We start from the raw sequence: 26,436 nt of genomic DNA, 5'->3' as shown, positions 1-26,436 counted from the left end.
AAATTTTATTTTATTTCAGCATATTACGGGTGTACAAATATTTAGGTTACCATATATTGCCTTTGCCCCACCCAAGTCAGAGCTTCAAGAGTGTCCATCTCCCAGTCAGTGTGCACCGCACCCATTAGGTGTGAATATACCCATCCCTTCCTCCTGACTCCCACCTGCCCGACACCCAATGAGTGTTACTACTATATGTTCATATCTTATTGCCAAAACAAGAATTTCTCAGAAGCACTAGATTTATAAATGATTAAAAGCATACTTGTTTTGATGTTGTTTTTCAAATTGGTAGGTGATTAGTTCTTTGTTTTGTGAATATATATTCTTTATTATGTTAAAGACATAGTTCACTATTCCTGATGTTAGTCATAAATAGGAATTGGATTTTATAAGATGCTTTTTTTGTCATTTACTGGGATAATCATATATTTTTCAATAACATTGCTATTTTTTGATGAAATTATCTTCTTTATTATGTTAAAGACATAGTTCACTATTCCTGATGTTAGTCATAAATAGGAATTGGATTTTATCAGATGCTTTTTTTTGTCATTTACTGGGATAATCATATATTTTTCAATAACATTGCTATTTTTTGATGAAATTATCTTTACATTTCTGGGATAAACAGTACTTGATCATGACTTAAAGTTATTTTAATACATTTCTGTATTTTATTTGCAGCATTTTACTTAAAATATCCACATCAATGAGAGGCAGCGTAGCATACTAGATGAAGCAAGAGTCTGAGTTCAAATCCAACTGGACCTCAGTACTGTGTAGTAGTTAAAAGCATAGGCCCTGCCATGGGAGAAAACTGATTTAGTGCCCTTGTTCTGCTATCTAATAGTTTTGTTACTTTGGACAAGCCTCACTTTTCCTATTTTTATGGAAACATAATAATATTTACCATATATGGATTACTGTGAGGATTAAATGAGCTACTGTGAAAAATGCTTAGTACAGTGCCTGGCATGAAGTAGTTCCACATTAAATGGTTGCTATTATAATTATTATATTCCTAAGTGAGACTAGGTCTTATTTTTCTTTTTTATTTCACGCTTACCTTTTGCATTATTCTTACCTTTTTGTATCATTTGTATCTGTATCATTCTTAGCACATTTCCCTCTGAGGATAATTTTAAGAAATATGCTGTACTTTTCAATAATCAAGGATAATTTGTATAATATATTCTTCAAAGGTTTGGGAGAAAAATCGCTTTGTAAATCCATCAGGCCCAGGTGTGTTTTGGGAATGCAGTTCTTGAATGTTTGTTCTGTTTTCTTCTATATTTATTAGATTCTGTCCAGATAATTCTGACAGTTTTGTCCACATGAAAATAAAAAACACTGTTTCAGAAATTGTCTTTGCAACCTGAGAATTGTCGATCAATTTACTATCTATGCTTGCAATTATTTCGGCATTAAACTAGTAACCGGATTGCCTTATCTTTTCTTCTGTAAGAAATAGAGTCTGCATCATTTTACAAAGAGTTTGCCTTGGAATCCAACATTTATTTGATTGTCTAAACCTTTTAAATAACCAGATTCAGCTTTTATTTTCTGTTTACTTAATCAGAACCCTCACATGAACTGCAAACTCCAAATTCCCAACTGAATGAAAAATGATTATTTTTCAGGAAAGAATGAATAATCGGTATCTGTAGCTCTTAAACCACCATTAAATGTCCAGAGGCTTCTGAATGGAATGACCACAAATGGGGCTGCAGCCTGTGGAGCCAGCACTTGAACACAGCAGCAACACAGTACTATCGTTGATAGTACTAGGCTGGTGAGAATAAACCTGCAGGTTCAAAACAGTAGGGAGATTCTTCACCTGTCATCCATAGCACAGCCCTGCCCACATGTCCAACAATACAGGCTGATTATCTGTTTAAAAGGATGATAAATGAGTTATGTGGTTTAGCAGAAGAGTAAAAGGATAATTCTGATAGAATATACTGAGTGTTCAAAAACTCCTCAAAACCATGGTGCACTGATATATGAGTGAGTTTAATGTTTCACCTATCCGGCATCTTTAAAAACACAGAAACATTTGTTTGGTAGTGGACTACAATAATCCTTTTGTTACTAAATCATTACATAACTTTTAGAATTCTTCTCTGCATCAGTCCAAGTTAATTATACTTATTGGAAGAACATGCTACTTGAGAGGCTACTACATCCTTACCCAGAGTCTTAGCCTGACATTTTTATGTGCAAGTGTCCATTTCAAGCATTAAAACGTAGTGAGAGCACAGGAAGCATGTTCCCTACTTATGCTGAGATGTTTGCTCACATACTTCTTTTGACTGGCTCAGGGAGAGGTACAGGACTGAAATCTGAAAGCCAAGTGTCACAAGACACTGACCTTTGAAGATCCATCAAGATATTGGTTCTGTCACACTTGAAGCTCTGACTTGCGTGGGGCAAAGGCAATATACATAACCTAAACATTTGTACCCCCATAATATGCTAAAATAAAAAAAAAATTTTAAAAGATGTTGATTCTGAGATGATTCCAAAATGCATTATGGGAACAGGTGTAAGTATTCCGAGACTATAATGTACATACATTATTGTAAGAACTCATCTAGTATATGTCAGTACACAACTCTATCTTTCCTGGGTCATGCCCACAATTATGCCTAAGAGGAAGAACAGAAGAGAAAATATTGGCTACCTCTAACCGCTCTACTAAAGTGGAAAGTAATTCCAAGGTGAGTCTATCCTAGAGAGCAAATGGGCCTTTTTAAAATGCTGAGGGGAGGGAACAGCAATTTCCTAGCACCTTTGAAAACACTCCCCAGTGGCTTGGTGGCATGGAAATTTGCCTAGCTTCATTTGGGGAGGTCATACCATCCTAGATAAAAGGAAGACAGTTTACCAGGCTGAAATTTGTTTATAAGGTTGCTCTCCCCTCCAGTGTGGGAAAGAGAGAATAATGAAGTATCATTTGCAATTTTCACTGCTCAGGAATTTCAAGCAAGAGACAATATCACTGAAGCTATACTAGCCCCAGAACTAGCAAATTGACTGATGTATGCCTGAAATTTATGATAAAACAATTATTTCAGCAATTCAACAACCAGAAAATTGAGCCAGTTTGTGAGGTATTAGGGAAACCCCGAAGTGTCCCACAGGATGTGTGAATTGCAATGGTGGACAGAGGTAAGAGAACTGGTGTTGACCCAAGTTATGTTTAGTATAAAGACTCCTTTGTTGGCTCACTGTCATAACAGTTCCTCATTTGTTAGATCCTTGGATATAAAGTTATATAATTCAGCCTTGCCCTTCTCTCCAGCCTACTGTGGTAGCCAACACCTCCTAATTTTAGCTGTGGTAGTTCCTGGACTGCCAAAGCCACTCCCTATCTGTCAGACGAATTTGACTTTTACAGTAGTGCAGGTAATGTGGTAAATTTGAAGGAAGGTGGGGAGAGGTAGATAGGAATTATCGTCCGTTTTCCCTTTTTCCAGGTAACCAGAAACTCCTGCTCTCTGTTTGACTCATGCTAAGTTTCTACCCATTATAACAAAGCATCAGACACTATCCCTGCACATTGCCCTGATGATTTTCACAATACTTGCCAACCCCATCAGGGATTTTCTGGTTTATTTGAAGGGCAGTTTGTACCCTACTCTTCTTCCAACTATTCTGATCCTGCTCCTATTATCTTGCATTTAACAAACAGAGATTGATTTCTTGCCTAAAATTAGCTCGAGAATTCTATTTGGATTGGTCCATCAGAATTAAAAAGTATAATTAGCCTGAGAATTCACTCCACTCTGAAACCTAACTGCTGCTTAAATATTTCCTGCAATGGTTTTGCACTTTCTGCAGAGCATATAGAACTGTGTCCTCGGGTGAAGCAGTTGATTGCAGGAAAGCAGCCCTGAATTGCTATGAGCTTGTCACTGACGATCCGGCATATGTGTGTGTTATCAACTACAATTGTCCTCATAAAATTAAATAAAAGCACGAGTTTATTATTGTGGGGCTCCAATTAAGGGACAGCTGGTGCTCCTATTACACTTGCATTAAATCGAAACTTGTAATTTAGCTGTCCAGATGCACACTTTTTAATCAAAATATAAAATTGCATTTGCTTTGTCCAGTTTCTATTCAAAAGTATCTGGAACCTTACCTCTGGGCTCCTCCTATCCTGCAAACTCCGTGGAAGTAGGGGAACTATTTGCACTGATCAACATTTCCCTCTCTGAAGTTCTTAGAGGGAAATAAAGGATCGGGGCATTTATAGAAGGGAGAGGAGACAGGAAGGCAGCTGGTGAGTATTTATTTATTTGGCCTGTAATGAGTTGATATATTTATTGACTAAGGTCATTTTTGAAATTACCTATTTCGCCTCACTTGTCTCTGAAGTTATCTATAAGCATACAGATTGGAACCACACTGCCTGTCTCACTGGCACTCCAGTTCCCAAAACTCTAGAAACTTTGCTTGCCCCCACTGCTCCCCCTCATCCCCGCCTCTGGGGATGTGTGCATGCTCCGCTCGTTTTCACTTTTGTAAAATCGAGCGTTATGATTTGTCCCCCTTTCCCTTAATAATGAAATGGCAAAGGGCATTTGCAGCGGGGGCTGGGCCGCCGGGTCTAGGGGAGAGGCGCCACACCCCCTGAGAATAAAGCCCGCGCTGCGCTCTCGGAGAACCATGCACGAATGAGCGAACCACACAAAGAGTATATTTCGCGACGAAACAGCGCCCTACAGGAAGAAAGTGCCCGCACTCGGAGCGTGATCAGGAGCGCGACTTTTTGGCGCTCTTTGGGAGCAGCGAGAGGGAGGCGGAGGACAGAGAGTCCCGGGGTGGGCGCGGGAGCAGGGGCAGCACGCGGCCGGATTCCCGCCCGTTCCGCAGCGGCGAGCAGGGGCTGGCAGCGGCGCGCGGAACCAGGTGAGGTTTGCGGCGGCAGCGGCGATGCGGGACGCGTCGCGCTACCTGGCCGGGCGGGGCGGGGCCGGGCAGCCGCGCGCGCCGCTTCCCATCCGAGCGCTCCGGCCGCCCGCGCGCGGCTCCGGTGCCTGGCAGAGTTTCACGGGAGTTGCCGTTTTGGCGCCCAAAGCCCCCTCACTACTGCCGTTCCCGCCGCGCGCCCCATGGGTCAGGCTCCGGGCACCGAGAGCCGTGGCCCCCCGGCCCAGGCTGCCCGGGGTCGGTGGGCTCTGCGAGGGGCCATCTGGTCGAGGGCACCGGCCCGGGTGCAGGGCACGCCTGTGGCTCAGGCCAGGTGGGGTTTGGGCCGGGGTTGCCATGGCAGCTGCTAGCCGGGCGGGAACCCCACGCCCGCCCGCCCGCCGCGAGGGAGCCGGGGCGTTCCGAGGTGTGCTCCAAGTGGACTGAACCAAGAGGAGGGGAGAAGAGGGGAGGGCCGGCCCGGGTCCCCCATCGCCTCCCCCAGCGCGCCGGCCTGCCCCGGGAAAGGGCCCCCGTGGAGTGGAGAAAAGAAAATATTCTTTCCTCCCGGCCTGAAAGAGGCTTGCAAAAGCACGGGGTGCGAAGGGGGCAGAGGGAGAGAGGGATCATCGCCTCCGTCTGAGAGTCCGCATGTGCGTGTCTCTAGACTTGACATTTTATACCCCATAGCGGCCGACTTGGAGCCGGGTTGCACGTCCCAGCCCTGAAGTTATGTAGGTGGGGCGGGCTTTAATTTGCTTATATATAATGATTTCAGGAACCTCGCTTTAAAATGGCGGCATTCAGTATACACCCCTGCTAAAGGCTCTCCCCCCCGGGCACCGGGGCCACCTCGCGCAGCGCTGCTTTTGCTTCTGCCGCTAACAGATGGCATGTGCCACTGTCGCTGCTGCTGCCCCTACCGCTGCCGCTGAGAGCAGGGCCCCTTAGCCTCTGGGTTTGCGCTAGCAGCATAAGGTAAGGCTGGAGATGAGTTGGGATTTGTAATAGTGGCTTCCTTTTTAGGACGTGGACGAAATAATGCCTTTTAAACTTTATTTTACCAAATGGCAAATAGAAGGAAAAGTAATCCTGCGACTTTGTTGTGATTTTAGTAGTTTTAATTTTTCTCCTTCTCTTCTCTCCTCCTTCTTCCTCCTCCTTCCTCCTCCTTGTCCCTCCTCCTCCTCCTTCCTCCTTTTTCCTTCTCCTCCTTCTTCTCCCTTCCCTCCTTTCCTCCTTCCTTTTTTCCTACTTTCTTCTTTCGTTTTTTCTTTTTCTTTTTGTTATTTAAAGGAAATTCTTGCATGGCATATCATCGGCAAATGCTATTAACAGCCCATTTCCCCATTTTCCTGCGATGTCGTGAGCAGTGCCACAGCTTCCTTGCAGAACCTTGTCTCCTCCCACCCTGGATCAACACATTTGGGCAACTCTTGTTTACTACTGGGGTCTGAAGGGCATGAGTGTAGATTTTAGGGGACTATTAGAAAAAGATAACTTTAGTTTTTAACACTCACACAATAAGCTTTTATGGGAAGAAAACGAAATTAAACACAGACTAGTAATGAAAGTTGGCATTTCAGTGATTCATTTGTGTAGTTTTATAATTACTATAGTAGACCTACTGTGTGTTTTTCTGAGTGTTGTCTACTGGTTGTCATATATAGATACAACAGATGAATTTGTTGTTGCTCTAATTAAAGTAATGTGTTTTAGAAGAGTTCTTTTCTCATAGATGTTCTTAAATTGCTGTTTGTAAATTGAGCTCAAATCCACACGACGTATGCGTGTATAGCGTTCACGGGAAAACATCAATTAAAACAACACTCTTGCAAGATTTAATTTTGAAATGATTGGTAATTTTTTACTATGCTGGCTCTCTAGTTTAATCAATGAATGTTTGGGTGATTACTGAGATAATGGTTGGAAAACAGACTGTTGATATAGCTTTATAAGTGACTGAACGTCAGTGCTTAATATAATTCATCCCAGTTTTGTTTTGTTTCTTTTCCCTCTCTGATGAAAGGTGTATTGACAGTGAGGCTTACCAGAGACCTCGGATTTTTCCTGATTATATTCACATTTTCTTTGGCCTATGCAAAGCTAGTCCTTTAAGTACTTTTTAAAGTCCTTTTTAATTTTTTTTCTAATATGCAATACTTTGGGGAGGTGCTTTCCTATTTATGAAAACTTCTTTAAACATAGCCTAAATGGGCTTTTGCCCATAGCTCAGCTCATATTATTCTACCTCTGTCCACTTCTTATTACTCCCAAAGCAGTAGAAGCTACTTGGTTGGCAGACACTCTTGCTACTAAATTTAGCAAGTGTCGGAAAGGGGGGAAAAAGATTGTTTTGCACCTATTAAATATGATGCAGTTTTCCTGCCCAGGTGCTATAGTCTACCTAGAAACAAAGAATCAAACCATTGTTTACAGTGTAATTTACTATATAATAAATTTTGCCTCGGTTTTTCAGATTATTGTTGAGAGAAGCATGTGGGGCAGAAAGGAGAGTTCCTGCAGGTAGAGGGATACATGCATTTTTGCATAGATGACAAAAAGCAACTTCTCCCATTTTATTGATTTCATACTTAGATCGTAATTCAGTAAACTTTGCTTCCGGATGTGCCGTCTTGCTGCTGAAAGACTTTGGACCAAATGCATCCTTTTTTTTAAAAAAAAAGTGAAAATACTAAACCGTAGGGCCAGAATAGACAAACTAAACTGATGGCAGAGTCATTAGGAGGAAATTTTGCTAGTTAACATTCTACTGCCTCGTATAGTGATGAGATTGGAGACCTTATATGAAAACGTAAGTGAAGGAGTTTGTCAGAAAAAAAATATTTTAAGAAAGAATTGATACAGTGCTGGGCTAGAGGTGGTGACTGCATGTTTTGCTGTATTTCTAAGAGCTACTTCATTTCTCTAATTTCCTTTGCTGCTTTAAGCACTCGTAATGACTCCCAGGGCTATTATAAAGTACCTTTTTTCCTCAACTGTCCACTTCAGGCATTTCACAACAGCTGCTTGTTATGATTATGAGCTGGTAGCCAAAGTATTTTGGTATTCCCTTGACCCACCCTCTACCTAAATAATGCTTTTCACAAAGTAGGTGTTTAATAAATGTTGAATTAAAAAGAAAAATGGATAGTTTATAAACTCACAGAGGAGCAGATTTTGCGCACAATGTTCATTTTAAACAGAAGACATTTTTGTACACTTGCAAGAACCTAAAAATTTAAAGTAGATTAGAATGTACATTCCCCTAATTGCCTGCATTCTCTCTGTCTCAAATGGGTTCTCTTGCCTCCCATTGTACTTCCAGGCACTCCTGTAATTCATCCTTTTGACCAGTAGGTGTATTATTATCTGTCCAGCTTCACAATATGAAAAAGTAATCACAGCAGCTTGGGAATAAAAAAGTTTTTGTCTCTTGAGTGGCTGTGCAGTACTTCACATGCTGGAACAGTGACAGTCTCTTGGCTGTTGTGCAGATGTTGACAATATAGTATGAAGTACAATTTTGTTCTCCACCCAGCTGTCTTTATGTGTGAGGGAGGAGGGGAGGGAAGGAAGGGAGTAAGAAGTGCCCTAAAGTGGTGCAGATTTCCATTCATAAAATTTTATACTTATTCTGCTTATAGTACAATAAACTGAAGAAGGCGGCGGGATTTTTCTGTTTTGAAATAATGTTCTCCAATAGAATTACAAACAGGGACTGGAACATACCCCAGATAGTACATAAGTTACGGTACATGTTTTTTTTTTTTTTGGAGACAGAGTCTCACTCTTTTGCCCGGGCTAGAGTGAGTGCCGTGACGTCAGCCTAGCTCACAGCAACCTCAAACTCCTGGGCTCAAGCGATCCTCTTGCCTCAGCCTCCCGAGAAGCTGGGACTACAGGCATGCGCCACCATGCCCGGCTAATTTTTTCTATATATTTTTAGTTGTCCAATTAATTTCTTTCTATTTTTAGTAGAGACGGGGTCTCACTCTTGCTCAGGCTGGTCTTGAACTCCTGAGCTCAAACAATCCGCCCGCCTCGGCCTCCCAGAGTGCTAGGATTACAGGCGTGAGCCACCGCGCCCTGCCTACAGTACATGTTTAACAAGTAATTTGATCCTGTAATTAAAGTTAGATAATGGTCGCTGCCATGTTAAAACTATCAAGTGTCTGTAAGCCTGCACTCACCTTTACTTCATCACGATTCTCCCGTACCGTTGAGTTTTCTTATGTCTACTAAGTGGAATAGACGGATTTTCCCTGTTGTAAATGTATGTGATGTTAAGAAATTAGAAATCAGAAGTTGTGATTCTTTGTGGGATTTTTCTGACTCTCCCTAGGTGTGATACAGCTCTCACTTAAAAAATAGAAAGAAACCCGAGCTTCAGCTAAAATGAGATGGACATTTTCCCCCTAAGAGAATAAACTGTCTGGGAGCAAATTGTTTAATTGTCAACCAACCAACACAACTTATGACCAAAAGGAAAGCAATTAGATCTATATTAATGTGGGCTTTTAGATGTTAAGAACACATGGTTCCATGGTGTCCTAATCTTCCCTAACAGTTATATATTGCCTCAAGATAGCCAAATAACAGTGTTGGAAGGGCAACTTTGAAATTGGATAAATAAGGTATTAATTACCTTATCAGGTGTTCATGACATCCACATGACCTGAAAGGGACAAGAAAAAATTTTTTTCAGGTCATTCTAATAATGACACAATATAAATCCATTATTTAGTTCTACTTGGTATTAAATTGAGAGATAGTATTTTTAAAAGATTCATGGGGAAAATGATACAATCTGGGAAGTGGGATCTTATCATTTTTATTGGAAAAATAATGGTACTATCAAATTGTCTGGGCACACAAACATACACATGAACATGAGTATGAAAATTAGTGGTCAATTTAGAACAATTTATGCAGGTGTGCATTGATTTCTCCCTGAAAGATTATAGGAAAATACCTACTTTTACAGCATTTTTCCAATTCTGAGAATGGAAGAAAAAAGGTTTACAATAAACTATAATAAATAATTGACCTAAGTGATGTCTCTCTGAGGCTCAGAAAAAGAGCCAGGGCTCTGAATGTTCAGCTCCACGCAGTTCCCTTTCAGAAAAAGAATACATTGCTCAGAACTCAAGAAGCAAGAATGAAAGGAGGCATGATTGAAATCTTTGTGTGCGTGCGTGCATGTGTGCACGTGTGCGTGTGTGTATTTTCCTTTTATATGTATATGGTGCTTTTCAAGAAGCTCAAGCATAGTAATCTCAGAGCTCTTTATAACAGCCAGGAGAACAAAGTGTTAAGGGGGAAAAGAAGCCCGATTAGAGATTTAGGACTCAATTCGTCATGCTTGTTAAAATATTATGTCCACTCTCAAGTCCTACTTGCGTCGGCATTAAGTTGGCTCATGAAGAGAAGGAGGCCGGGAGTTTGTTTTATGCCTGCACAGTGAGTGAACTGGAAGGGCCCAGAAAGAAAGGGCCTCCAATTGAGAAGAAACAGTCTGGACAGAAATGTAAGGGGTTGGCACCAGACACTTCCGACAGGCTATTTGATCTCCTTAGGCCATGGGAGCATCCTGGAGACCGATAGTTTGCTGGATCTTGTTTTCCAATTTGGATCATTTAAATTGGCTTAAAATTGTCCCCATCAGATTCTTTGAATCCTGAGCTTCTTGGCATTGGCTGCAACTGGTGTGGAAATTTGAGAAAGGTTTCTTTAGGCTTATTCAGGTTTCCTGGAATGTACCAGTAACTCCTCAATAGGCAGGTTACTGGGTCTCTTTACCTCATATCCCCAATGCCTGGTACGTGGTAGGTTCTCAGTAAAAGTTTGTCAAATAAATGAAAGAATAGATTAGTCCTTCTAACTTGTTCCTACATTTTATGAACATTCTTCCTATGATTTTAGGTAGCATTATTTCTGTTTTTTATTGACCAAAAAAATCAACACCAACAAACATCCTGAACACTAGGTTGAATGTCTTATTGGCTACGGTAGCAACTCTAACAAGTTCAGGGAGAAGCAAGCAATGGCAGCCTTTGGGCTGAGACTTTGATGACTGGCCTGAAAGCCAGCTGCTATTTTTCTGTCTCCCGTAGTTGCATTTAATATACCTCCTCCACATCCCAGGGAAATCAGTCTTCAACACAAAGTTATATAGAAGCAGTTCTTTAAAGCATTTCACCAGATCAAAAAAGGAACAAAATAGGAAATACTGTCATTCAGATGCCTCCTGTCATGTATAGTTTAGAAAGTGATGAAGCCACAGATGAAAACCAAAAAGGACACTGAGAGCTGTCTCATTTTCAGTAAGACACTGATTGCCCATTTAGAGGTTGGATTTGCATAGGTTTTTATTTACCAAGATACAGGTATGAATAGTGCCTCTTTTTACTGTATCCAAAAAGCAAAGTCCACACAGTAGAAGAGACAATAGCTGCCATTTCAGATCCACCACAATCATCTTTTGTGCCCAGAGGACCATCCGTCTTTAGGTAAAGCTCTTGTACTTTCTCCTTATGTGGCAGCATGAAGAAACCAAACAAGAGGGTGTGCTGGAAAGTGGGGTGGGAGGGGTGGCCTGTTAGCAAAATGAGAGAGTAAAAGAACCAGAGAGCCTGCATTTCCCCTTCTGTTTTGTAGTCTTCAACCTTTCCGCAGGGAAAACAAAGCAAAACAAAAGCACCGTGTATAATATTAGCTGAGTGTATAACCCATAGTATAATTCTTCAGTTATTTTCTTTACAAATGGGGAAAATGAGATTGTCACATAATATTAAGATGACTGCTTTATTAAGATTGGATTCATGTGCTATACAGTGGTTTTTCTGAGTTCTATTTAAAATATATAGTGATACATTCAATGGGACCCATGGCATAGGGGTGGGGATCACGTTTCACCTCAGTACCCAAGTGAAGAGTTTGCATTTGTCCTCTGAAAAGTAGGCGCTCAATAGATGGCCCGATTGTGGGTGTTATTTTGTTAAAGGACGCATTGATATTTAAAAAAAAAATTCTTGCTGTCTGTGATTTATGAGGATCCCCAAGAAGCAGGGAGAACATTTCTTTTCAGAAGTGATTGTGAGAAAAATTTAAACTCTCAACTTGTTTATGTCAGCATTTTCCCCCAATAATTGGACAACAGGAAGAGAAACCTTGTTAGCTCACCCGGAAGTATGAAGTGAAACATAGTACACATTAATAGAGTCACGTTTTATGTCTAAGGACTTCAAAATACATAAAATCTTTGGGGAGCGGGCTGGGGTGCCGTGCCTATGTAATCCGATCTGTTTCATGAATGCCTATAGCAGCAGCCACAGCTGCAGACAGAGGCTGTGTCAATATGTGCACTGCCGGCTTTCTGAAGCCAGGTCGGAGCTGGACTCGGAGTGACAGGCTCCCCAAGGGAGGGCCGTTTTTGAGAACAACCTTGAATTTTGGCTGGACTTCTTTTGTGTGGTGTACTTTTCATGTTTATATTTATTAAATTAACATTTTAATGCAAATGAAAATATAAGGACTAAACACATAACCTCATCTGGAGATATTGCCAAACATCTGCATTTTCAAGCCATTTGTAAATTTGTGGCCTCAGCTAAATGGTCATCATGACATTGATATTGCATCAGAACCAGGGAGGAAACCAGCGTGAGCCGTGAAGGGCTCCACGCCTGCCCCTAAACTGAGGTTTGAGATGGGTCCCACTGGCTACAGAAGATGAGCTGAAAGGCAGTGTCACCATTTCAATGAGGAGGAAGGACTGAAGCCTGTGGATTGAGCAGAGGGAGGGTCTGGAAGTTCTTTTTATAAAAATATATATATTTTTTATTTTTTATTTCAGAATATTATGGGATTACAAACGCTTCGGTTATATATATTGCCTCAAAGAACTAAAAGTAGAAGTACCATTTGATCCAGCAATCCCACTGCTGGGTATCTATCCAAAGGAAAAAAATACATTCTATAATAAAAAAATATATTTTTAATTGACCCCTAATAATTATACATATCTATGGAGTACATTGTGATATTTCAGTATGTGTCTGCAGTATGTAATGATCAAATCAGGGTAATTAGCATATCCATCACCTCAAATATTTATCCTTTTCTTGGGGATTGGGAACATTCAAAATTCTCTATTTGAAAATATACAATAAATTGCTGTTAACGCTACAACACTAGAATACTAGATAGCTATAATTCTACACACATTAACCAACTTTTGGCTAACCCCCTTCCCAGCTTCTGGTTACCACTATTCTACTCAATACTTCTATGAGACCAACTTTTTTTTTTAGCTTCAACATACGAGTGAGAACATGTTGTGTTTGTCTTTCTGTCCTTAACTTATTTCATATTACATAATGTCCTCTAGGCTCGTCCATGTTTAGGTGGGACTTTTGACTGACCAACTAGCTGCCCCTCTACCATGTGTTAATCCTCTTTCTCAGAGAGATAAACCTGGTTTTGCTGGGGAATTCATTTGGACTTCCTGAGAAATTCAATGTAGCAACACTACCAGGGCAAAATGCTTTTTCTTTCTTATTGAAACTTCCCCTCCAAAGCTCTTTTGTGATTGAGAAGTTGACAGGCTAGAAAAATGTGTCCTAGGGCTTGGCATTTCACAGTGCTGAAAAAAAGATGAGAATACTTCTGTATCTTGTGAAGAGTGTGATAATGATGATTATAATAATAATAATAAAAGGATCTGAAATGTGATTCGATTAGAGAACTCTCATCTGTGCACATACTTTGAACTTGCACAAGTCATTTTGTGGAATGATGATGATGATGATGAGAGAGAGAAAGAGATCAATTCTAAGAAGCCAATGCTCTGGGATGTTATAGTCTGCAGTTCTATGACTTACTAATCAGGTGCACGAAAATTGCGGTTCTGAACATTTATCCTAAATTAACAGGAAATAGCTAGGCTATCGGATGTCTAATTCTAAACACTTTTACAAATGTGGTGTTTTATTCCTGTATTCATTAAAATGCAGTAGTTCAAGTGACTGGATGTGTGACCTGTGCTAAGTGAATTTTTTTAGTAAAAGTTACATTTTTCACTTTCAAACCCAGATCATTAATAGCCCTCCTTGTTGCCTTGTGTCTATCCCCAAAGAAATCTCTGTAATATTTTTAGCCATCTAAGCAAACAGTTCAGACAGAGGCACTCAGAAATGGTGACAAGCAATGACAGGAAATGCTGGTTGCACTGGTCTCCTTCATAACTTAGTGAGGCCACAGTTGACTGATTTAACTTCCTGTTTGGAGGCTATTTGAGTCAAAAGTAGCTGTGTTTTCCATATAGAGATTTTTTTTGCTTTATTCTGTAAGACCACAATAAATCTGTCACTGGACTGCGTGTTTTGTATATTTTATGAACTGTATCATGTGGTTTGAGTTTAATTTGGAAGGCAGTGCTTTTACAATCAAGGTTTCCCGCCTCCCCCCCGACAACAGACACACGTGCAGCTTTGTGGTCTGGGATTGCATGGGCCTTCGAAAGTTTATGACTTTATTTACACAATAGTGATTGCTGAGGAGGGCATTTCCTGCCAGTTAATGACTGGTTGGAAGGACCACCAGTCCAAATCCAGGGAGAGAGGACCATTCATTAAATGCCAGGAAGGGACCAGCCGTTTTTCTCATGAAGTGGTGGGGAGAAAGTGAAACCACATTCTGCCCTTGGAAGAACCCAGAGCAGTGTCAGCAGAGCTAGATATGTATGTGGTGCCTCGTGGTACGGAGAATGGAGCTGCTTTTCCTGCCAGGGACAAACTAACCCTTTCCTATAGGTTGCCAAATTGGGACTTGGGTGGGAAGGGCATTTCCTTTAGGTTGATGGCCCAGTGGAGAGGAGCCAAATAAAGACGAGGGCCCCGAACTTGCGGTTAATTGCCAGAAAATTCTCAACTCAGAAGTGTTACAGCTACTTTAAAAACCTTTAGGATCACATGATTGGGTTTCCTAATTGGTTGAATAACTGATCATTACTAAAGTGGACAAAAACTTGGAAAGGAATGGAAAGAATGATCTTTTTTCAAGGTCAGTTTAGCAGAATACAGATATTCTATTTTGATCCCCTAATATAATGAAGGTAAATAATATACATGAAGAGTGTTTTGCCTTTTGTGGAAGTACCTTTGAAGGCTATAATATTAACCATTTAACCCACGACATTCCCAGGAAACAGTTTTGTCCCCAGTATAATTCTTGCCTGCTATAAAGCAGCTGAGGTGTGAAGAGCTTGGCATTGATTTAAAGCAAAAACAGAATAAGATCGAGGTTGGGTTCACATCCAGGAATCCCTGACTTGCTGGCCTGCCCTTCACTCCCTTAGCTTCCTAAGCCTTCAATTTGCCAAAAAGTGAAATGTTTATAAAAGACAAACATCTGTTCTGAGTTCTTTGGTAGATACCTCCACATAAATGAGGCTGTGTGACACCACCCCTACCCCCACTCCAGAACTTGGCTTGGCCCTTTACCTTGAAATTTTAATTTCTTTCATATCTTCCAAATTTCGTGGAGGGATGGGAGGGGTGGGCTGGACCTCTAAAATAGAGGCAATCATTGACCGCCAGACACCTGGATTTCTTCATGGGATTGAGTAATCTGTCACATGCAGAACAAACCAAATATTAAGTTTCATTTTTGAGTCTGGAAAATGTCATTGTATGCTTTTTAAATATTCAGTCATCCAGGGATTGCTGGTCATTACCAGTTCACAAAAATGAAAGGATTTTCTGAAGTTGAAAACATTATACAAATAAACCATATGCCCATTTTTGTTGTTATTATTAAATGATGCCTTGAGCAGATTTATAAACAAAAAAGTGACCGATGAACTAAAATATATATATTTCAAAACATGATTTTATATTTTGAACATTCCCAAGTTTGAATGTTAACATATACTACACTTTTGCTAGCTCAGTTAAAGACAATATTCTTATTTACAAAATGTTTTGGACTAAGAGCAAACAAGGTTTTTGTAAGTAGATGTCCCATTAGCATGAAGATTTATACTCATTTATAATTAGCAACACAACTGCATTTAAACAGTGATCCAAAAACTTTAGAAGTAGCTTGTTCCAAGAGGCTAAACGCCCATTTCATCTTCTGGACATTATTATTTTGTTTAGCAAACTCTTCATAGATAATTTAAAATATATTTTTTAAGCTGGTTCAGGTTCAGTTACCACAGTCTGTACTAGTGGCATCAAAATTAATGAAGATTTACCCTACTATATTTGGAGCCAACAATATTACTTTGTGATATTAGAAAAGCCTATTTGTTTTATCATTGTAGTTTTCAAGTGGTAGGCAACAACTCATTAGTGCATAATGAAATCCATTTAGTAGTTATGACTAGCATTTCTATTAAACACAAATGCATTAAATAGACAGTAAGAAAATACCAATACATATTATGTAGTAAGGTTAAGTATTTTGTGTGAAACTTATTTCAAATCCATGCACATATGTACTGAGTTAGAATGTAAAGTGTGTTTCTTACGATTGGTTGCTGTCAAAAAGGTTTAAAAGTCAGTGTTTCAGCGGATGTTATTTCAAACTGGGTCAGAAATGTTTTTTCCTCTTTTGTTGAGGGGGAGGTGGTCGAGGGATGCTGGGGGCTTTGGATGACATACTGAGTGATTCTGGTTAAGTACTTTCATAGTTAAGTGTCTGTTTTTCAAACTTAGAAGTAAGATATTGCTATGAGATTTAATGTCTAAAGTATTTTGCAGTCCTGAAGGGAGAAACTTTATGTAAGTATTATGTATTTACCAAGTGATATTGCTAGAATATGAGACACAGAAAATAAAACTAGCTAGGAACAGAAACTGAAAAAGGATGTTTGAAAAAATCTTGGGATGGTTGGCTATGAGATACTTCTAGTAGCAAAATAATTATCCAAAACTTTTAAATGTAGGAAAAAACGACAGCTTTTTTTAGATCAGTCAAATGTAAGTTAAAAGGGTTCAAAATTGGTTTTGACATTTACAAATCAAAAATGGTCACACTGAGAGAGAATGTTTGAAAAAGAAAACAAAGTGATTCATAAGTAAATATAAATGTACATATTTACCATATGCTGGAAGAAAACCTGCGGGTGTTTTTTTTTTTTTTCTGCAGTGAACAAAGGCACACATTGAAGTGAATTTTAAAATTGTAGATGAAAGACATATTAACCCATATTAATGGGAATGATTATACAAATAAAGAAGATAATAGCCACATAGCCTTTCCAATCATTCTTTTGTACTGATGAGAATTAAGCCCAGTAGTAAGGGGAAAAAAAAAAGATTTACTCACATGACCAGACATGAGGTTAAGTACTGAATTAACCATTAGGAGAATGAAATCATCCTTAAAAGTCTGGACAATTTGTGTATATTTCCTTACAATTAGATAATTTTTCGGAGGGAGGAAAATATTGCCTTCTGGGATACTATTGCATCTCCAGTAGGATCATGAGGATCTTGTCTTCCCCTTCCCCACTCCCCCAGTTCCCTCCTAGTGCCATTAAATCCCTTTCTGCCCTGGACATGTTGAATTCATTCCCAAAGGTCTCTTACTGTGGACATCTTTCAGAGCCTTAAAACATTGCTGTTTTCTCGATTCTTAGGACTTGAAATGCAATTAGGCTTTTCATTATAGATATTTAAATGTTAAATTTAAGTTACTGCTCTGAAAATAAAATATAATATCAGCTCTAATGAGTTAGTAACTAAACTCTGTGATTATAAATGAGTTTGTATCTTCCTTCTCAGATATACCACATTTAAACTTGTTCAGAATAGAAAAAGGCTTACACATCTAATGATTGTGTAATTAGCAATGAATTTATGAAATGAGATGTAAAACAAATAATAAAGAGTTACATCATCACCAAAACCCTCATGTTATATGCATTATTCTATTCATGATGATAAAAACTAAAAAATGTTGTTGGGTAAAACTGCATGCATTTCCAGATCCTGGGAGTTAAAGGTTTTTAACTATTATTCTGTTTGTTAAAGCTATTTAGAAAGCAATAATGCGTATGTTCTAGGGACAGAGGATACCTTTGCTTATAACACTGATTTCACTGTAAATAATATTTACAAAGTAGCATAGAGAAGGTTGAATAGGGTGTGGGCGGTTTGAGTTTGAGTTATTCAGGATTCAGGATTTTCAGCTGCAGCAAATACGCAGTTGGCTGTGTGTTTTAGGCAAATAAAATTAGTCATTGTTTTGGGTGTCGGCTACTTTTTTCACTTTAGCCTTCTGGGATTTTTGTTATGGGATATTTGGCAAATTAATAGTGATAAGCAAAAGCTATGTGAGAGGGTGTGCTCAAGCCAACTAACCCCTAAGCTATCATTCATGCATTTCATGCAGTGTTCTAGCTTTTCTCAGGCTGTTTGGGAAATATTATGATGTGTTGTGTGACACACCTTCCAAATTACATTTGAAACTTTAAGGTATACACAGAACGCAAGACCTTTGACAGGTGAGTTTATTTTGTTTATTGTGAGTGGAAATTTTCCCCAGGAGGCAATGAGACTGTAGGGGGCAAACTTCCTTCTAGAATGGAGGAGGAAGAAGGAAGGGGAGAAAGAGGTGCATGATTTGCTAGCATTTTGCTTGGGTAATTGCTTATGCCACATTCCTCATTTTTGTGAAAACCAAAAGAAAGTTAAGGTGTTGGTATCCTGTTATCAGTTAGCAAAAGCCCTTGGTCCCAAGAATTGCAACCATTAGCACTTTCAGAAAGCCTGCAATGATTGGTCATAAGAGAAACAAAAACCTGATCATCTCAGCTCCAGGAGAGGAGCTTTGGCTCATATTGTTCCTCATGTTGGATATAAATTCAAGCAAAACTCTTTTGAAATGGCAGTTTTTTAAAATTAGTCCATTAAGTATGAAATGTCTGATTTCGAATCAAAAGTGTAGTTTATATATCTCAAACAAGAAGCAGTACAATTAATCAAAGTATGTGCTTAAACTGCCAACACACTTTTGCCATCTTAACGGTAGCTTGTTTATGCCAGCAGTGAAGAAGCCTAGAAAGTGAGTGGCAATGAAATCACGAAAGGTTTTTTCCACAGCTTGTTGAGAATTGAATATTTTTCCTTGCAAGAAGTGATCCAAAGCCTGGAAGAAGTGGTAGTCAGCTGGTGCAAGGTCTGGTGAATACGGTGGATGACAGAGAGTTTCCAAGTCCAGCTGTTGTAGTTTGAGCAGTGTTGTTTGTGCAACATGTGGTGAGTGTTGCCTTGCAAGAGGATTGGCCTGTCTCTGTTGACCAATCTCGGCTGCTTAATTGCAAGCATCTTCATCATTTCATCCAATTGGTTGCGGTAAACATCTGCTGTACTAGGTTGACCAGGTTTCATGAAGCTGTAGTGGAAAATACCAGTGCTGGACCACCAAATAGACACCATTAGCTTTTTTTGATGAATATTCCGTTTTGAACTGTGTTTCAGCACTTCATCTTTAACCAACCATTGTGCTGAATGCTTGTGATTGTCAAAAAGAATCCATTTTTCATCACACATAACAATACGGTGTAGAAATTGTCGCCTTTATGTCGTGACAGCAAAGAAAGGCAAGCTTCCAGACAATGTCTCTTCTGATGCTCATTTAATTCATGCGGTACCCATCTAACCAGCTTCCTTACCTTGCCCATTTGTTTCAAAGGGTCCAATATTGTTGGAATAGTAACATCAAACCTTGCTGCTAATTCACGCATAGGTTGAGATGGATCGCATCCACTTATAGCTTCCAGCTCATCACTATCCACCTTTTGTCTCAGGTTGCCCACATGGCTCATTTTCAAGATTAAACTCATGAGAATGGAACTTCTGAAACCGTCAATGTACTATGCATTCATTGGCGATATCCTTTCCAAGCACTTTATTGATATTTTGAGCTGTCTGCACTGCATTGGTTCCACGACGGAACTCGTATTTGAAAATAACCCGAATTTTTGACATATCCATGGTTTCACAGACATTGTTCTAAAAAGTTTTTTAAAAGATAATCACAAGCCAAGCTGTGTGCTTGAAAGAATGAGGATGTGCCTTCACAATAAAAATAAAATAAGAAGTGTCAAAGTGAAATGTCAGAGATATCTACTGTCAAATTTAGTACTTAAGAAAATCAGACATTTCGTACTTAATAACCTTTAATAAGTTAAAAATAAGTTGAGTTTCCTTGGATCCTAAAGGATCCAGACTTGTGAGATTTCATACTTTAGCTTTCTAGAGCAGGACAGACTTAGGAAATAGGAAGTCAGAAAATAAAATCAACAACTATTGCTTCTGTGCTGTTAAGGGTGCTTTTCTGATTTGCTTGGTATGGATAGTGGTGTATAATTTAACCATGTAAGATGTGAGAGGCTTGAGACTTCCCCTTGACACTTCCTTATGCTGGCAGGCAAAGGCAGGGTGACATTGGCTCTTGTAGCACTTGGGTGGCAGGAGAATGAGTGTTTACAACCACCTTCACCTCCAGGAATGTATTATACTTTTAAATCAATCTTAATATCTGTAGGCAGGAGTTTATATATAGGAATAAAATTTGAATCCCCATTTTCACACCCAATAAAAGGTCCTATAATAGGTGTTTATTCAAAGTCAACTGACATTTATTGAACAATTACTGCGTGCCAGATGCTCTACTAGGTACTTTCATTTTGTTATGACAGAATTTCCTTTAGTTATGAAATACAATTGGTTCTAGCTAGGCAGTTACTCTCTTTGGCATCTAATAGGTATCAGGCTAAAAGTCATACCCTCAAGTCTCTGCTCACTTTTTGCATATAAACCCGACCCCTCAAACACACAATAATTTCTTTTTTGTCTAGTCACACCTGCTTCATCATTTGGGGACCATCTCATGGTCCATGGCCTGCTTCTTCCATCCATGAAGACATTTATTTCACTATAAATTAAACCAACATTAGTATCTTACCCATCTTCATATAATAAAAGGCTGGCGGTGGGTGCTGCAATAGGATAGGGGAAATAGAGGAAGAGGCTTGAGAGGCTTGAGAGTGGGGAGTCAGGAGTGCAAAATGATATGGAGTAAAGTGTTGGTTAAAGCCATGTAGAAAAATCTAGAATGAAATTGGATTAAACTTGGCCAGAATGCAGAGAAAATAACAGGGCAAGATGTTGGCAGTCGATCCCTCACCCTTAGGAGTGGCCTAGGCAGCCCAAGAAGAGCAACAGGGGAAGAATTTTTTTGTGTGTCACAGATGCAAAGGGGAAATAAAGTTTCTAGAAGACGGGAGCAGTCAACAAATACCACAGAAATTATGTGAGTTGAGGCCACTAGTTTTGGCACTTAAGAGGTCATTGGTGACCTTTTAGAGGCCAGAAGCCAATTTACAGTGGGTTGAGGAGTAAATGAAAAGTTGGAAAGTGAAAATGATAATGATGACTTTTTGAGGTCTTTGGTGATGAAGGGTGAAAAATGTTGGAACTTCACAAGGAAATTGAAACAAGGGAAGGAAGAGCTTCGTTGTTTTTAGGGTAGGGATGACTTATTAATAGCTGTGCTTACTCGCTGATGAGAAGGCAGAAGTGAATATAAAAAGTGTCTGTCAAGCATGAACTATGTGCTGAGTGGCTACCTTACTTGCCCAACATCTCTGTTAGTATGACAGTATTGTTTGTGCAGTCTGATTAAGTAATTTGTGCAGAACTCTGGTGAGCCTGAGTTTTGGTCCTGTTTATTGTCTTTGCCCTTAAGGTGCAGGATTAAGCTTGTCATAAAAGAACTGGCATAGGTTTGAACCAAAAAAAAAAAAGACAGTGGAATTCAGTCACAATAACAGATAACATTGTTTATAGATGGCTCTTCAGAACACTAATTCACTGCTACTGAATTAGTAAAAATGTGACTGACGTCTTCTTACAGCTCAGGCTCAATGAAAATGAGAGGGTGGGGGAAGTTATAAAAAATAATAAGGATTCAAATATCACTACCAAGGATCCACTTTTACTTGATAATTTGCCTTTAGACTAGGATTCAGTATCTGTCCTTCATAAAGTTAGAAATTTGCCAAGGGCAGCACCTCCCTTGTGTCACATGTGACATTTCAGTTTTTCATGGATTTTATATTTCAAATGTAATTTAAAAAATAAACCTCAGGTCCAGATTCAGTTCCCCTCATTTTAATCACCCTCCTTAGTGTCCCATCTAGAAGAATATATTTTATTCCTTCTTTCTCAGAAGATGATGGTTATTGGTACAAACTCTCTATAACTTAAGCCTTGAATTTGATGGCTAGGTTGACTGTAGTCAAACAGAAAGTGTTGCTGCTTTGAGGTTCTGCAAATTCCTTTTTTACTCTGAAGAGAGGAACGATGCGAATTTTGTTACAAGTTGAAAAACTTAAATCTTTGAAGTTATTATAGAGGTACTAATGATCTGAACCAGCATTTCCCAAACTGTGTGTATTTTGCATATGTTCCAGGGAAGAAAAGATTTCTTAGGTGAAATGCCTGAGAATTGGTGGTTGAAAAGAATACTACATTCTGAGGATTAAATTGCATTAAAGCTACATTCCTAAGATATGTTATATGCATGTGTGTGTATCTTTTTAAATTTCAGCTTTGGGCTTTTTATGCTGAATTTCCAGTTACTATGCAAACATTACTTGTTGATAAGAATTTAAGAATACTCTATCAACAGGAATCAAAATAGTTTAATGAGATCTTCATGCCAAGAGAGCACATTGCGCAAAATCAACAGTAACTTAGATTAAAAGATTCCCCCCTTGCCAGGGAAAAATGTTTGTTAAATGCATTTCTGAAATGACTACAGAAATCTTGCTTTTGATTTCTTGTTTATGGTTCCTAGTCTAAATGTCCTCCTTATCATTTCTCTTGTGTTTGTTCGTCATCAGAGCTTCCTCTTGTCTCAAAATGCAAGCTCACATTTAGTCCTGTAGCCTCAGTTCCCAGTACAAGACCAGCATCCCCAAATATCCATCTTGACATCCAAAGGTCTGTATCCTCTTTTCTTGGCAGGAATTTGATTCTTCCAATATTCAAATTGAAAATTGTACCCTTTTGTGTAGAGCAGTTGGCACAAAGCAGAGGGCACTAATTTATCTGACTCCAGTCAATAAGCTGCACAACTTCACATGAAAAAAGAAAATTGCAAAATACATGGAGAAAATCAGGTATATCAGTTGTGTATGACTTCTGCAATTGATCTTCTACAGCATATCAACCCTGGCATCCTTCCAAAGAAGTCTTTGCTCGAGAAATCACTATACCTACAACCTTGGAAAATTGCTTCAGCAACAGAATATATTAGACATTGTGTCTTCTTTTTGTTTGGAAAGCATATTTATAGACTACATATTTATGATGTTTATAATAGGGCATCCTAAGTGCCAAATACCTTTCCTCCTGCAACATGTATGTACACAAATATACACAGAAACAGTTTTAGCTTCTATAATATTTAAATCAGATTTCTGTTGTACCTTGCAGTTGTATTATGGATGTGTTGTAGCTATGAATCTTTTTCAGTTGTATCTTCCCATGTAATAACTGCCCTAAAATAAATCAGTTAATCTGACCTTTTTATTTAAATGTAATATTAACTGATAACCAGTTTGTAGTTTCAGAGTAGGTCTAACTCTAGAACAATCCACTAGGGAGAAGAAGGGAAAATAAAAGGAATATTGAGATCATATGAAGAAGTGGCAGGAAGAGGCGATGTAATTTTGTATTGTTTTCTATTAGTAACAGCTACTTACTCTGTGCTAGACTCTGTCATAAATACTTTACGCACATTATCTCATGTAACCCTCACAGCAACCTTGGGAGGTTGGTGTTCTTATGTATCTCCTTTTTACAGATGGGGAACCTGGGGCTCAGAGACAGTAAGTGGGGTGCCCCCAGACATTCTGCTAATAAACAATAGTGTCAAAACTTGAACTTAATGCTCTAACTCCAAAGTCTATGCTTATAACCCCCATGGTTATATTAATATTATGGAAACATAAAAAAGGTTTGATTGGGAACTTGAATTTGCTTCCTATCTCTTTCACAATGTATTAGCCACCTAGGACTGAGCACTGGATAGATAGTGCTACTTGAAATGAAGTAAACATCTGGAATGACCAGACGCTGCAGTCTTTACAATTCACTTCTGAGTTACAGAATTATAAACTATTAGAAGTTGAGGGGAACACACGTAACCTAAACATATGTACACCCATAATTTGCTGAAATAAAAAAAAAAAAAGAAAAAAAAAAGAAGTTGAGGGGAAAAGAATCATTCAATTAACAATATACTTGTGCAGGATAAGTCTGCTTGGCACAATGTTGTCAGCGACAGCAACCCTAAATGTTTCGGACTTTTAAAAGTTGTATTATGGTGGTATTTACTATTATTTAATAGTGGTAGTTTCTGATGTTTTTATAGGAATGTTTTGTTTAGGAGATTTTAATGTAAACTGTTGAATACATGGAGCTATCCACAGCGTATTTTAAATCACAGGTTGATTTTTCCCTGATATTTGACCCCCTAGGACTTTCCTATTTCACCCTCCTTTCCATCCGATTTTCAGGTTTCTTTTGCTGCCATTTGCTCTTTGTTCAGCATACTTTATTGAGCTCACATTATGAGTCAGCCATGTTTCTAGGTGCTGAGGATATAACCCTGAGCAAGTAATCAAGTAAAGTTTAGTATTAAGGTAAAGGACCTAGAAATTTTTCTATAAATTGAGCATCGCAGAATCACAGAGCATCATTGTCTTTATTGCCTTGGACGTCTTTCTTTAGCCTAATCATGTTGTTTTAAAATTGTGCTGACTAGTTATAATAGCCAAAGAAATGGAAATGTCCCAAATGTTGATCAGCTGATGAATAGGTAAATAAAATGTGGTAGACCCATACAGTGGAGTATCATTCAGGAATTGAGTACTGATCCATGCAACAACATAGATGAACATTGAAAACATTCTACTAAGGGAAAAAAGCCAGACACAAAAAGTCACATACTGTATGATTCCACTTATGTGAAATGTCTAGAATAGGAAAATCCATAGAGACAAAAAGTAAACCCAATGGCTGCTTAGAGAGGGAGAAGTGGGAGGACAGCTAAAGGGTATGGGATTTCTTTGGCGGGGGGGGGGTTGAAAATGTTGTAAAACTGACTGAGGTGATGGTTGCAAATGTCTGTAAGTATACTGAAAACCACTGGATTGTACTTTTTCAAGGGGTGAATTTATGGTAATGTGAATTATATCTCAATAAAGCTGTTATTAAAAATTGTACCGACTTAGATACGATGAAAGCTGTATTATTCTCATTTTAAGAATTACAGAAGTTAAGTAACAGCTAAATTGAGGGGATTGTTGATCTATTTTTAAAGAGAGGAAATGGATTGGAAGAGCTTTGGATTCTACTTCCTTTTTTTTTTATTCGACAGAGTGTTGCTCTGTCACCCAGGCTGGAGAACAGTAGTGGGATCATAGCTCACTGCAGTGACCCTCCTGCTCAGCCTCCCAAGTAGCTGAGAGTACACATGTGTGCCACCATGCCCGGCTTGTATTCCATTTCTTCTTTGACTTTTATGGGGAAAGTTGATTTCTTCCTGAAGACCCACATTGGCCATCTCTGTTTTTAGGGGTGCCTCCATTTTTGGTACTTGGCCATGCTGCCTTACACATGGACTAAATCTTTGCTTTGCCACCATCTAGCACAGTGTCTTCCGGATAGCAGATGGTTACTACTTCCGTTGGCTTAGCATGTACTTGTTGAGAACTTACTAATATGAGATATTGAGCCAGACACTAGAGATGAAGACGATGTGCTCCCAAGGAGCTCACAGTCAGAGAGACAGCTAAGCAGGAATGCCACTACAGTTTGACAAGTATTGAGATGGAGATGGGCAGACATGTTTGATGGGGATGCTGAAACCTTGACTATAATTTTGTGTCTGGATTCAGTTCATTCACTTATCTGATATGCATATCTCATCTGGGACATTGTCCCTTACATCTGAACATACCCAATAACAAAACACTCACTTTTTACCGAGACAGTGAAGTTAAATTGCATTTTTCTAATCTACCAAATGCCCATGTATTTTGACATCAAATCTATACACTGCAATTATGTATTTCATTTGCAAATAAAACTGAAGTAGAGCTGTTGATAATATTACTTGGCACCTCCAGAAATGATATTATATCTTAATAGAACTTATAATTTTATAGAAAGTACTTGTATTTATTCCATATGTGCCAAACCCCCTGGTAATAAGCCTATAAATTTTAGGTTATTTTTGTGCACTTTTGTGCCCTTGAGAGGCAGTACAAAACAGTGATTGACAGAAGGCATTTTGGAATATGCCTAAATTTGATCCGGCTCTTCCACTTACATGCTGTGTAACGTTGAACTGAGTTACTTAATCTCTCTTTGTCTCGGTTTCCTTATCTTAAAATGGACACAATAATGAAACCTGCCTCATAGGATT

The 26,436-nt window shown here is 39.0% G+C and overlaps 1 protein-coding gene across 1 annotated transcript in view; it reads left to right on the top strand.

Annotated features, from left to right (window-relative positions):
• Positions 1 to 5,710: 5,710 nt before the first annotated feature.
• MBNL3 (muscleblind-like splicing regulator 3) overlaps positions 5,711 to 26,436 on the top strand; it is a 104,957-nt gene continuing 84,231 nt past the window's right edge. The window contains exon 1 of the mRNA XM_012653490.1: positions 5,711 to 5,898. The gene's annotated coding sequence lies outside the window, so the exon portion shown is untranslated. The remainder of the gene's footprint in view (positions 5,899 to 26,436) is intronic.

This window comes from Propithecus coquereli, unplaced genomic scaffold (genome assembly GCF_000956105.1).
Source record: "Propithecus coquereli isolate 6110/MARCELLA unplaced genomic scaffold, Pcoq_1.0 Scaffold42, whole genome shotgun sequence".
Lineage (NCBI taxonomy): Eukaryota > Metazoa > Chordata > Mammalia > Primates > Indriidae > Propithecus > Propithecus coquereli.
Note: the sequence above shows the minus strand (reverse complement) of the source record. Positions and strands in the feature narration are given on the sequence as shown.